The sequence below is a fragment of the Anser brachyrhynchus genome (assembly GCF_964034855.1).
Source record: "Anser brachyrhynchus genome assembly, chromosome: 2".
Classification (NCBI taxonomy): domain Eukaryota; kingdom Metazoa; phylum Chordata; class Aves; order Anseriformes; family Anatidae; genus Anser; species Anser brachyrhynchus.
In genome coordinates this window covers 97,200,334-97,213,972 of record NC_137695.1, presented here as the reverse complement: position 1 = coordinate 97,213,972, position 13,639 = coordinate 97,200,334, and positions in this window count along the sequence as shown.

The window sequence follows — 13,639 nt, the reverse complement described above, 5'->3', positions numbered from 1 at the left end:
AAGCTGCGGGTGGGGATTTGAGCCATGAGGCATGATGTGACGGATAAGAGATGTTGCATTATACGAGCTATCTCAATGAGAGTGGCCTTTATGAGTTATTAGTACGAATCTGACAGCCTTTCTGGTTTATTAATACGGATTAACCCAACGCCTTTCTACGGGATGCTGCTCACTCCTGACCAGCCCCGACTGAGAGACAGCGCCTACCGCGGGCTGCAGGCCGGGGGCCGCGCAGCGCAGCCGGACAGCTCCCGCGGCGCCACCGAGGAGGAGCCGCCGGGGCCGGGCCGCCCTGCCCCGGCCCCGGCCCCGAAACCGGCCCCGGCCCCGGCCTCCCCGCCGCGGGCCGAGCCGGCTCCGGCCGGCGGGCGGCAGCCGCGAGCCGCGGGCCTGCCACGGCCCCGCCGCCGCCTCAGCCACCGCCACCGGCGGCCCCGCAGCGCCGCGCTCGGCCGGGGCCCTGCCCGAGCTCGGCCCGCGGTGGCCGTGGCTCCTCATGGCGGCCTGCAGCGGGGCGCCGGCCGGGTAGCCTGTTTGAAAGAGTGCCTAACCCCTTCAGGCCAAACCCTTTCTTGGCTTCCCCCCCCCCTACGCCCCCCCCTTTAATTCTAGAGTTTTGTGTGAAACGCTGCAGGTGAAATCCCTGCGTTATTCAGGCCGTGGAAGCTTTCCCGTTCATGCTGGGCTCCAGGAAATCCTTGGTAAGGATGATAAGGGTTAGGACAGGCTCAGAGCCTGCCGGACGTTGTGGCAGCGCTGTGTTTGTTTCCTTCAGCAGAAGGAGAAATTCCCCAAATTCTCATCTCCGTGGTTTGCGCTGCCCAGTCAGGGAAATTCTTGAAAGACTCGGAGGCATTTATTTTCTCAGGTTACAGCCACATGAGGAAAAAAGGTCGTTTCCAAATGCTGTCTTACAAGAAGTTACCAAGGGCAAGCTGTGGTTTGGACATCGCCTGCCTCAGTGGGGTTACTTTTAAAACTGGGTCTCTCACACGGGTTTTTCTTCATCGAGCCAGCGTTTATGAGAAATGCCAGGTACTAACTATCACGTTTTGAAATCACACCGTTTTGCCGATCCAGGCAAAGCCTCGGGGAAATTCTCCCAGATTTTGTTTATCCACATAGTGCATAAATCTTTTAACCACTGCATTTGCCTGAGGCCACATGGGGGTTATATGCTGCGCATAAGCACAGCGAACATGCCGTAGCCTTAGGCAATCAGAATTGTTGAAAAAATTGCATGTAAACAGTTATAAACAAGTTTTCAAGATCTCTATTAAATAAGCAATAAACTAATCCTTGTCATACACAGATAGGCACCCATGTCTCAGCTGTTTAAGAGCAAATTGCGTAAGACGTAGTGCCTGAAATACCTCTGTCTGAAAGCACCATCATTGTGTTCATGCGAAAATGAAAACAAAGACAACCAAAGAGTGGGGAGGCTGATGAGCACAGATAACACTAAAGTACACACAAAATAACTGAAGCTCCTTCTCTGTTTTGACGATCTCGGTAACATTTACATTTGTTTCCGTTTTTCGAAGAAAACATACCTGTACCTTGTCATATCATCTCTGCCAAATCAGTTCCTAGGTGCTCGTGCTAAAAACTCTTAGGTGACACCAGTTTAAATTACCAGCCTGGAGACCCAGGAAATCAAATTATCCCCTGAGAGCTCAGCAATGAGTAACTTTTTCCCACTCCCAAGCTGAGAGCTAAACAAAAGGACTCCAGACGTACACATTTTCTTGACCCAAGAAGAGAGGCCAGGGAAAAGAAAAAAATCTACAACAACTTATAAACTTGGAAAACCTGCTTAATTAATAGGAGGAACAGCCATCAGCTGCTGGCAGGCGTCCTGACCCAATCCTTACTCCCAGCACTATGGGGCTGACCAGACAGCCGCGCTGCTCCATCTAGAAGTTGCGCCCCACTCAGCATCCTCGCCTAGATGTGTCCCATGGCTGTCAGGGTCTGTAGTTTGGCCCCAGCAGTGCTCCTGCACCAAGCAGCCTGGAACCATGGCTGGTAGGGCAGCCACCTCCACTGGTACAACCTAGGCAGCTCACTGCTGCATCAGCTACCCGTACAGCTTTTGGCACACTGCAGGTCCAAAGGGACCACAAATCTTTTTTCTTAGCAGAGAAATGAATGGTGAATGGGATGTACATCCATAACCCAGGAACTCTCTCTCCTTGCCAGGGGTTCCTCCTTCATCATCAAGCATCAAAGACACACGGGCACATTTCTCTCAGCCCTCTATCACTAAATACAAACATAATCCCACCACACCATCCCTTTATTTTAATGGGATAGCTCTAAAACAAAAACCACATGAAGCCATTCAACAGCAACGCGTGCCACTCGGGTCAGCTCCTCACGCAGCCTTTCCTGCCAAGAGGGGCTCGTCCCCTCGCTCCGCAGGTGGCTGCCACCAGCGAGCCCCCTTGCATGCTCTCCAGCCACTGGGATCTGATTGCAAATGAAATCAGAAGCCCCCCAGAGGACATAAGCTAAGCACTGAAGTATCTTTTGTATTTGCCAATACATTTGTAATATACAAAAATATCTAGGAATTTTCTAAGCATGAGTGAGGCTATTCAAAGAGTAAATAGCAAACCATGCATTGTATAGAAAAGTAAACCAAATGAATAATAAGCTGCTCTCTGGTTCTTTTCACTTTGGGGAAAATCAGAAGACTGCAATTGGCAGAAAAGAGGAACCTGCGAACTGTTGCTATCTGGGCACTTGCGCAAACGACTGTGAAGTCAAATGTCCAGATATTATCAGTTTCCTTCACTCTAACAAGAAGAATCATCTATGGTAAGTTGTCTGGTCTCATCTCCCCCTCCCTCCCACCGATTTTTGTTTTTAATAAAAACTATTTGTGCCAAGACTGAAAAATGCTACAGATCCCTATCTCAAGTTCCAGAAGAGTTACTTGATATTTATTGTATTACTGAAGAAACAGAATGTAAACAAGTAACTAAAGACCACTGCCTGTCTGGGTGAGTCTGAAGCACTCCTGCTAGCTCGTAATGTCACTACTTTCCACCAATTTTGCACTATGCTGGTCAGCAGAATATCTAAGATGTTTCTGGGCTGCATTAAGTAGTCTGGCTAACATCTATAAGTTTGGGTCCATCAGGATTCCTCCACTTGAGCCAAGTCCCTACATCGGTGAGTGTCTGATGCTGATACCCAATGCTCTGAAACCCAGGAGGGTTTGTTAGCTGCACTGCCCAACCAGGCAGCCAGCATGCAGCACCTCTACGACCTGAACTGCTTTGGGGTTATTGTGACAGCAGGATAAGGGAAGTATGGGCGACGCCACGACTGGAAGAGGAGATAAGGAAGGTAAGAGATGGGAAGAGAGCCCGTGTCTACTTGCAGCTCACAATTATGTGCTCTACTGCTTCCAATCTGAAACACAGCTGTGAATGTACAGGGTGCAGACGCCTAGATGTGCAGCTCAGCCCAAGCCTGTTAGCTCTGGATCAGTGCCTGTGCCACTGGACCTGTGCTGTCACCAGGAGAATGACTAAGATGTCTCCCTTCTGATCTCAAGTGCCCCATTGCCCAAGAAGCTTATTTGTTAATGTGCAGGCCCTCATAAGTATGCAGAGATTGTCTGAGTCTGTCATTATGCCCAAGCTGACAAACCTTCCTGAGACCCACAATTTTGTGAAACATAGCCCAGGGGCACGCAAAGAATCAGAGGTGCTGCAGGATCTGTGAGTCTGAGCTCCGTGCTTTATTAAGGCACCGACACTAACAATAGATCAGCTCTGTCCTAGAAATGTTATGGCCATGACCACTCATGGCATGTCCAAACCGACTTTGTCCTGCCTTTATTCCCTTGCCGTGCATCAGTACACTCACACAAAGAATGTACAAATTGTCTGAGCAGAAAGCATGAGGGCACTTCCCATTTAAACCAAGAAAATTGGTGTCAGGATGTTCAAAACCTACATAAGCAATATATACCTCTCAGGATTGCCCCAGCTCTCCTCCCTTCCACCAGATATCACTATATCTTCTCTGCCCCGCTGGCATCCCTGATGTACAGTTCTGAAATGACCGTCTCTACGCTTTCTTCCTTAGCACCATTTCTGCAGAAGATGTCTGTCCCAGAGGCCTGAGAACAATTTCTGCACCTGAGAGGTTTATCAGAGGCACAGAGGTGTGGCAGCTACAGCCATAGACTAAGGGGCTGCTTTGCACTGGGAGCTCAGGGTGATTCCTGGAGGCAGCATTATGAAGGACTCTTCCCTGGAGAACTGCCAGGCTCAACTCTTTCTTCCCCCCTTTTTGATATACCAGAAAAGCTGTTAGGAAGAAAGCCACCAGGGTTATTTGACTCACTGAGCACTGCTCACAGCTTTACTCCTATGCTGTTGCTAATACCTATGCTTTCATGACAAATTTCTTGCTTTTAGTTTTATGGAGCATGTCAACAGTGTAACTAATAAACAAGAGACTGACGTCAGGCATCATATGCAATGAATGCACTTGGCAATGAGAATGGTGTGTATCATACTGTACACCACAAAAACCACAGGAGAAATCTACGAAGGGAAAGACTGACACACTCGTCAAGCTAATACCCTATGTATCTCTGTCTCTTCGTCTCCGTTCCTTCTTACTGCTAGGAAAGCCAGGCTTCACTGACTTTGAACTTGGACAGAAGAATAATCAGGCTGACTTGTTAAATAATTCGTTTTCTGCTTCTCATGCAGTATCGTTCTGGGTGAGTGAGGAAAATTTAGACAGCATGGGTAGTAAATGGGTACCTTCTGACACAGGTGACAGATAACTTGATAACTTTCTGACAGAGGTGATGGAGGAGCCAATAAGGAAACGCATGCTGCTGGACCTTGTACTAACAAACAAAGAAAGACTGGGTGGAGATGTGAACGCTGGGAGCAGCCTTGGCTACAGGGAGCATAAGACCACGGAGTTCAGGATTCTGCAAGGAAGAAGCAGGGCAATAAGTAAGATCACTAGGGACCTTCTTGGAAGAAACTCAGGGTAATGGGGTCCTGCGCCTGGAGAGGAATAACCCCATGCAGCCGCAGAAGCTGGGGGCTGACGTGCTGAAAGTAGCTCTGCGGAGAAGGACCTGGGGGTCCTGGTGGACAACAAGTTAACCATGAGCCAGCAGTGTGCCCTTGTGGCCAAGAAGGCCAATGGTAGCCTGGGACTCCTTTGGAAGAACATTGCTGTCAGGCTGGGGAGGTGATCCTCCCCCTCTTCTCAGCCCTGGTGAGGCCTCACCTAGAGGGCTGTGCTCAGTTCTGGGCTCCCCAGTACAAGCTGAGGGAGCTGGGCCTGTTCAGACTGGAGAAGGGATGAGAAGGATTAGGAGGGATCTGATGAATGTCTGTAAGTTTCTGAAGGGAGGGTGTCAGGAGGATGGGGCCAGACTCTTCTCTGTGGTGCCCAGTGATGGGACGAGTGGCAATGAGCACAGACTTCAACACAGGAAATCCCTTCAGAACATTAGGAAAAATGTCTTGCTGTGAGGCTGACTGAGCACAGGAACAGGTTGCCCAGAGAGGCTGTGGAGTCTCCTTCTCTGGAGATATTCAAAAGCCATCTGAACACAATCCTGGGGGACCCTGCTTGAGCAGGGAGGTTGGACTAGATGATCTCCAGAGGTCCCTTCCAACCTCAACTATTCTGTGATTCTGTGATTAGTACCTTATTTTTTGTTAGTGAAACAAGGGGATACTAAGTGATATTTAACAAATTAAAAGGTGCTTTCAAACTATGATTCCACAGATAATTTATTGCTCTAGCAGAAACATTTTACTTATGCAGACAGAATGAATATTCTAACTTTTAAACAATTTTTATCTTGTCTTTTGCATATGTCTTCATTCCCTTGCTATTTAAGCTACTCTATATTATCTAAATCTAGTCACCACTGAATTAAAAAGCTAGAGAAGCTAACTTCAGCACTAAGTCCTGTGTGAAGAAGCATTAGAGATGAACAATACCTATGAATGGTGTGATGTCAGTGATGACATCACATTTTATCTTTTAAAATATGTCTTTAACTCATATGTTATATTGGAAAAGGATAATGAAGAGCTGGATCAGAAAACGAACACAGTAATGAACCTTGTAATCAGTGACCACAAGCCACATGTTGTCAGCATATTAAGAAACTAGAACATCGCATCACAATGTGTAATCAATAAATCATGTGCCAGGTGTAGCTTTCCACTTGTCAAATCACATTTGTAAATGCAGATGTTCAAATTGTTTGGGGTTTCATTGCTGCACTCTTTCACCTTCTTAAAACAAAAAAAGAAGTTTTGCCGTTCTAGGGGTGTAATCATTTTGGTAAACTCTATCCAATTGCTAATAAGAGGAGGTAGTAGAATAAACAAAATGATCAGAGAAAGACCTTTACTAACACCTGCATTTTTTTCTAAAGAAACATGCTCGGGAATTTCAGCCCTGCTGATTACTCCTGAATATTTTATAAGTGTGAAAAAATGGGTTATATTTGGACTGTCCAAAAAAAAAAAACCTGTAAACAAAGGAATCTTTGGTGCATAAAAGTTCTGTTGGCAAGCAGCTTATGGCAGATGCATTGTGCTTCCTGCATAGGAGGAAAACTCTGTGCCCCTGTGAGATGAGCCTGAAGTCTCTGACTAAGAAGACCCAGTAGGGAAGAACATCAACGCTGTCCTGCCTCAACCCCTCTCCTTTGGCTATGAGGACAGCAGGGGACGACTGCTGGAATGATAACACTTATATTCTTCCCACACTGTCTGTCAGAGTAAGACTAGTGCAGGAGACATATGAAGAGAGTACTCGAAGCCCCAGCAGTGACTCAGAAACAACAGTTTTCCAGTTGGCATGCAAGAGAGAGCGCTTAAGACGATTCCTCTTTTTTTTTTTGTGTCTCACTGCAGTGGGAGGAGACCTGCACTGGGACTGGGAGAGGAACAGTCCATTCCTTTTCCTAGGCAAAGATCAGAACCATCTGTCATCGCTCCAGAGATGCTCACAAAAAAAGAAGTCAGCTGCTAGAAGGGGAGAGAGCTCTTTGCTCTGTAAGACTTCAGTTTCTAGATGGCACAAGGATTTGTGAAGAAGTTAGGGAGCACTGCAGATGCTACGGAGAAAAAACACCTGAAGACGTTAGAGCTCAGTTGAGGAACAGCACCCTTAGAGGTGCTGGTAGAAGTTGCAGGTTTCGATAACTGATTAATATGTGTCTCTGGAATCTGCCCAGGGACAGATCTCATGGTGTAGCTACGTTTTGAATACAGGGGATGAAAAAATGTAAGTTTTAGAGGTTCGTCTTTTGCAATACACAGGGAACGCATCACTCCCCTCCTTCATGCTTACCAAACTTCTTTAGTAAAGGCAAGATTACCAGTGGCACCAGCACAAGTTCCAACGATAGTCTTTCTCCATACTGTGAAATGAAGTCTTGAAGGTGGAAAGCTTCCAAACTGCTGCAGAACACCACCAGAAATCACCGTTGCTTCATTTTTCCTTCCTGCTGAGACTTGTCATCCTTGAAGCTATGGGGAGTGCTATTGCATAAGGCTGGCATTGTTAAGGCAAGAAAATTTCCTGACCATGACGGCTGCCACTGACACAATCTGCAGAAGTCTTCACTGAAATATGGCTCAGGATATTCTCATGCAGCTCCCCTACCCTAGGCAGCTTTTCCAGGTTGCTTTAATTAATCTTGCCACTCTTTGGTGTACTAGCCCCTAGTACAATGAACGAACGGGAATTGTACAGTGCAATGAGTGGATCGCAGCTATGCAGTGAAAACGAGGGTGTTTTATCTTAGTCTGCAGAGCCTTTTTCTGGGAAAAAAAAAATCACGATTAGGTTATTCTGAAAGATTTCTGTAACCTTCGAAAGGAGAGTAATGACATGCAGAGTTGAGCTCTGTTTTGGGACAAACATGTACTTTGCCTTCTTTCCAAAGATTTGAGTGTAGCTGAACTGGATTTTTTGGGAGGCTGCAAAGGACTCACTTGGCCACTTTGTATCCCTTTCTTAAATGTACAACTGAGCAATTAATTTCTAAATTGATTATATTTTTTTTTTTTTTTTTGCATATTTGTGTTCCACAGCCCACATTGCCTCCAAGCAAAGATAATTAACTGCTTTGTCTTTCCTGCATTGTCTACCTTTCTGCTGAAGAACTGAGCCGTGCTGGACAAACATCATCCAGCCCATCTTACCACTTAAGAATACTGGTTTTGGATAGGTGGCTACAACAACTAGTGAAATGCAGCAGTGCCTAGTTTTAAAACACAGTGCTTCAAGTAAAACAGACCCCCAAAAGTGAATCCATGTAGGGCAATGAGAGTGACCAGAGTTTTAGAACTAACGATGCCTGGCAAAAGGAAGAAGGAAACTATTTTTTCCCCCTGTTTTCCTCTCTTTTGTAGAAGAAACTTATTAAATCCTGCGTATTAGAATGGAATGCTGTAATTCTTACTAGCCTCCACTGGGAAAAGGATGAGAATAAATGGACTTGCTTTGCAGAAAATAATAATGGAAAAGTTTTTTTTATAGGATATTGGAGCACTGAACAGGATACCCATGGAATTTCTGGAATCTGACTGGGAATGCTTTGTTCTTCAGTTCAGCATCCTTCTGGCATCTATCTGTGGTCTACACAGAGCTGGTAATGCCTCAGTGAAGGGAGACCTAAAGAGGATAATCTCATTAGACCCTGCACCTCACCTGTATGTAAATGATAGTCACAGCCACAGCAAATATAATGGTAAAGGATGGCCCTGAAACAAAAGAGGTCTGATCACTTGTCTTCTAAACAGCCTTGATCACTTTCTTCCCACCACGTTCTTCCTTAGTGTGCTCCAAGCTTGAATCCTTCCCTTCGCTTGTTGTCACCCAGGAAAGAAGAAAGATGGGGAATTATAAGACCAGTACTTACCATCTGCAGGCAGAAGTGATGCATATTATGGACCAGGAGTTTAGAAAGCAGTTGCACGCTTCCATCTGCAGCAAGGGAGGTTCAAGTGTGAAACGAACCTGTCTCTTCACTGACATTCACTGCTGAAAAAAACGCGCATGACGCATGAAATGACACAATCACGACTTGCTCTTTTCAGATATATAAGTATTCCTACTTCTGTCTTTGAGGCTTCACTAGCTATGTGCCTGCTACGTCCCCCTCCTCACCACAGGTGGTGGCTTCCCAGAAGAAGCAATGCAGAGGAAGGAGAACATGGGTGGGTTCCTTTCCCTGGTCAGTTAACAACGGAAGAAAAAGAGATGAGGTTTATCTCTCTTTCTTTGCTGAAGTACCTGTTGGGAAATAACTGGTAGCTGGGTACAAGGGGCGCCCCTTTCTCCTTTCAATAGTAAGACATTGCTTAATGGATTGGAGTTTCCTCCAGTCATGTTAAAATATGTCAGTGCTTCTCAGCTTTACTCAGGGAGTAAAGATCACTCTGGTACCATATTTTATTGCCGGTTGTGGGAACCTGTTTGCTATTCTAAGTGTTGATCAAAAAAAAATAGGAATCTCAAATTCAGGCATTTGAGCAATCTCCGTGAATTTTCTAGGAGCATAGCTTTCCCAAGAGTTGCACAGAATAGCCTTATCAGACAAACACTAGAAAAAAAGATGAAAACCAACATTGTTCACTATCCCTCAATAACTATATGTGTGCTCAAAAGTTACACAAATGTGAATAGTAGCAGCAAACCCTGCTGGAGTGGGATAGGAAGAGGAAAACGGGATGCACTATATCATTTTGCCCACTAGTAAGAAATCTGCTTCTCTTGGTTCAGTTGCTTAGAATATGTAAGAAGCATAAGTCACAGTGACAGTACTGTAACCACGTAGCGTGATCTCCTCCTAATACTAGCCTAAGAGCTTAAAACAAAACCAGAGCCCGCATGTGGCTTTTTCTGTCCTTAAATTTACAGGATGAACCTCTCTAGAGTGCAGGCGGAGAACAATGTAAGCAAAAGTTCTGAGAGTTCAAAACTAACAATCCAGTTTGTGAAAATTGCATTACTGCGTGCTTCTCACCATCGGTATAAAGCTGTGACCACAATACAAGGATCTGCATCACCAACCAACTTTATATAAACCTTTTTGCCAGGCACTGATTGACTTTGAAAGGGACTGGATTCAATTTCCAGGCATACACGCCAAGACGCTTCAGAGGGATGCCTTGATCTCCCCACCCCAAAACCAGGAAAATTTATCTGCACATCTGGGCACTCCGAAAGATTCTCCATTTGCAAAAAGTGACGCACAGAGGAACTCCTGAGGAAAGATGGTGCAAGAAAATTTTAACTAGCAAAGTCTTGGCGATTAGTAGATGAGGTTCCTACACCCCTGTGCTTCTGGCAATGGTCCTGATGTAGTTCTCCAGCTGCCACAAAAAACTGAGGGAGCCAGATACAACTTCTGATTGTGCTCCAGTCTAAGTTTGTAGGACTGGAGTCCAACTGCTGACCTGGGGGATTTCCTGCCTCAGACAGACAACAAACCTGCCCCAATGCTAGGGGCAAGGTACTCAAGTTCTGGCTGGCCAGTTTGGAAAGGGCTGATGTTCTGCAGGTGCCTTTTCCTTCAGGGCATGGCAGTGCCTGTTGCTGCCGTTCTCCGTAGGAGGAATGGGAGACGAGTGGAAAACTGTGAAGGATGTTACTGCTCCTGGGGTCAAAATGAGCAGATGCTACTGTTCATGTTCAGGTGCAGCTAAGTTCTTGTCTTGCAGGACTTGCACACTCTAGGGCTCAACAGGCACTCTCAGAGCTGATGTTTTTTCATCCCTGGTCGTCCTGCTCCCACTGATGCTTGTCTCTGGGGTAAAGTGAAGGTGCAGAGAGTCCTTTCTTGAGGCGGAAGCTGATACCTTTGGCAGTACAGCCGCTGTAGTGGCTGTGCAGGGCTGTGGATGTGACACCCTACAGCATGGAATAAAGATCAGGGACTTGAAAGTGGCCAACAACAGCACTGGAGGCAAACAGCACGCTTGGCAAGGCTCCCGTCATGTCTCCCCGCTCTGGAATTGGACGGGATTGTTGGCATAGTGCGCTCATTCAGACCCACACATTTAGGCATGGCCAACAGAAGAGAGGTTGATGACAGACAACAAGTGCCAAGGAAACAAGATTGATGACTCCTCCTGAGAGTGCGCACCAGATAGCTGACAAGACTTTGCAGAAATGGAGATGGCACCCCATCCTCTCGCTCCACCACCAGCCAGCCTCCTTCCCCCGAGGACACTTGCTCTGTCAGCAGCGCTTCAGAGAAGATGGCAAAAATCGCTCTGTGCCTGAGGTTGGTATGCTGATTTTTAAGTTCCAAAGAGGCAGAAGAGTTGCAAGGGCTCCCTAAGGGAAAGACTTGATGTTCCTTCTTGCACTCTGGGGACTCTGTTTCTTTTTGGAATATCACACTGGATTAGCACGCTGGTGAAAGTAACTGAATGCAAGCCCAGCCTCCTACATATGTCGTCTCAATTTGTTTTTCTTCTTGTTTGTGTCACTTTTTTTTTCTTTGATAAAATTTCTGCCTCTTGTGAGCTTAGAGAAAGGGCAGCAACCCACTCCAGCTCGAACCGAGTACCTGAGGAAGAAGGGGACAAGGACAGACTGGGCGGAGCTGGAGAAACAACTGCAAAGGTCTAGTGCCATCCAGTTGAGCGTCATTGTTTTTAACATAAGAACGTGAAGATATTTAACATGAGACCTGCTAATTCTACTTATGCTGTCTTTGCAAAGGGTGCCAAAGTTTGGTTCAAATACCTAATGCATGAATTAAGGTAACTCCTTAGTTAAACTTATTAAATGTGTCTTGCAGTTAGCCATAAAATCTAGAAGTATTCGATATTTACAGCAAAAACCCATCTTACTCCCCCTGAACTCAATCAAGGTGATTCCTGAAGTTCTGCATCTCTCCTGCTTTAGCTTTCTAACCTGGCCATTTCCTCTCCCCAGTGCTGCATACCTGGCTTTCCTCAGCCATCCTAACGCATCCCAAGCCTCACCATAGAAACATTTGAGAGCGGGGTAGCACATTGCTGAGCATGCGACTGCAAAATACATATTGGATTTTGATGACAAAGGAAACTAATTCAGAAAAAAACATTGTGAATTTTCAGTATGCATCTTGGCAGAGCATTTTTTTTTATAGTAAAGTTATCAAGCATTATCTCAAGCCTTCTATAAATCACAGTGAAGAAGACAGCAAAGGCACGATGAAGCAACACTTTGGCTGTGCCTTCTCCATTGAACTTTGTACTGACAAATACAGCTTTATGCCTGCGCCTGAAATTTACTGTCCTGCTGAGTTAAAGGAGACCAAACTTCTGGCTTGTCTGGGAGAAAGAGAGGCCTTGGTGACAAACTGCACCATTTCTCAAAGGTGTCTCTAAGGCAAGGGAAAGACAAAGAAGGAGATAAAGAATGAAAGGGCAAGAATGACAGCAGAGTGAGATGAAAATATTAAACTTCTCCAAGGACCTAGCAGAAGAGGGACTTAAATAGGATGCAGCTGGTAAAAATGCCGGACAATACACAGGTGATTGCAAAGGTAAACAGCCAAACTCTGCCAGGGCAGGCTTTGCCAAAATTTCTGTCTACTTCCAAACTTCTTCCTTTATTGACAGAGAAACTACAGTCTCCCAAACCTTATTTCCATTGGCAGGTAAGTGATTAAACCACTACCAGGATTTGTGCTGGCAAGACTCGCCTGTCTCAGTTCTGCCCTGCTTAGGGGAGCATAGTGCCTTCAGGTCTAAAAGTCGGGTTGCCTGCACCTTGCATCAACCCCGAGGAAGGCAGTCTATTCACAGTGGCTTTGACTTCATTGTGTTCAAGATATTATCTCAAATTCTCCCTTTTCCTTAATTTGAAATTTTAGTGTTAGTGCAGTGCATAATATATGCACGCTTAGTAACATCCACACTTTGTACTTTAAGTATGAATTCATGTCCATGAAGCACCTACAGCCAAGCTATTTCCTGGGGGAAAGTGGAGACAGTACTGCCTCCCCTCACCAAGATCAGTGCTTCATACTGGGACCTGGCGCTTAGGGACATGGTTTAGTGGGTGACATTGGTAGTAGGGTGATGGCTGGACCAGATGATCTTGGAGGTCTTTTCCAACATTAATGATTCTCTGATTCTACTCTATTGTGGGAGAGGCAAGAAGCTGTTGAGCTGTGCAGAGCACTGGTTCTCTGTACGATTAGCCATATGCAGCCCTTCTCTCCCCACAAACCCTCCACTAGAAACCTAGTAGGTTTAGGCACTCAAACCAGACATATAATTAAAGTTTACACTATTCAACAATGTAAATTCAATGAAAATACAAAAATGCACCTGCACCTATTCTCCTGTTCCTTACCATGTGCACACACATGAGCATCCACATGGATGAGAACATCCAAAGCATGAAAAAACAAGCCCTGTGCGTCTCTGTTCTCCACAACAGAAATCCACTTTGTTCTCTCCTCATCATATGTGCTACTACTGTTCTGGAATGGGCACGTTAAAACTGCTCTGAGTTTCTCAAGGATCTCTCCTCAGCTGGCCTGGGAATGGAGCTAAAGATGACCCTGCCCAGCACCACCACCACCACCTTGCTTGGCACCTGCATCATA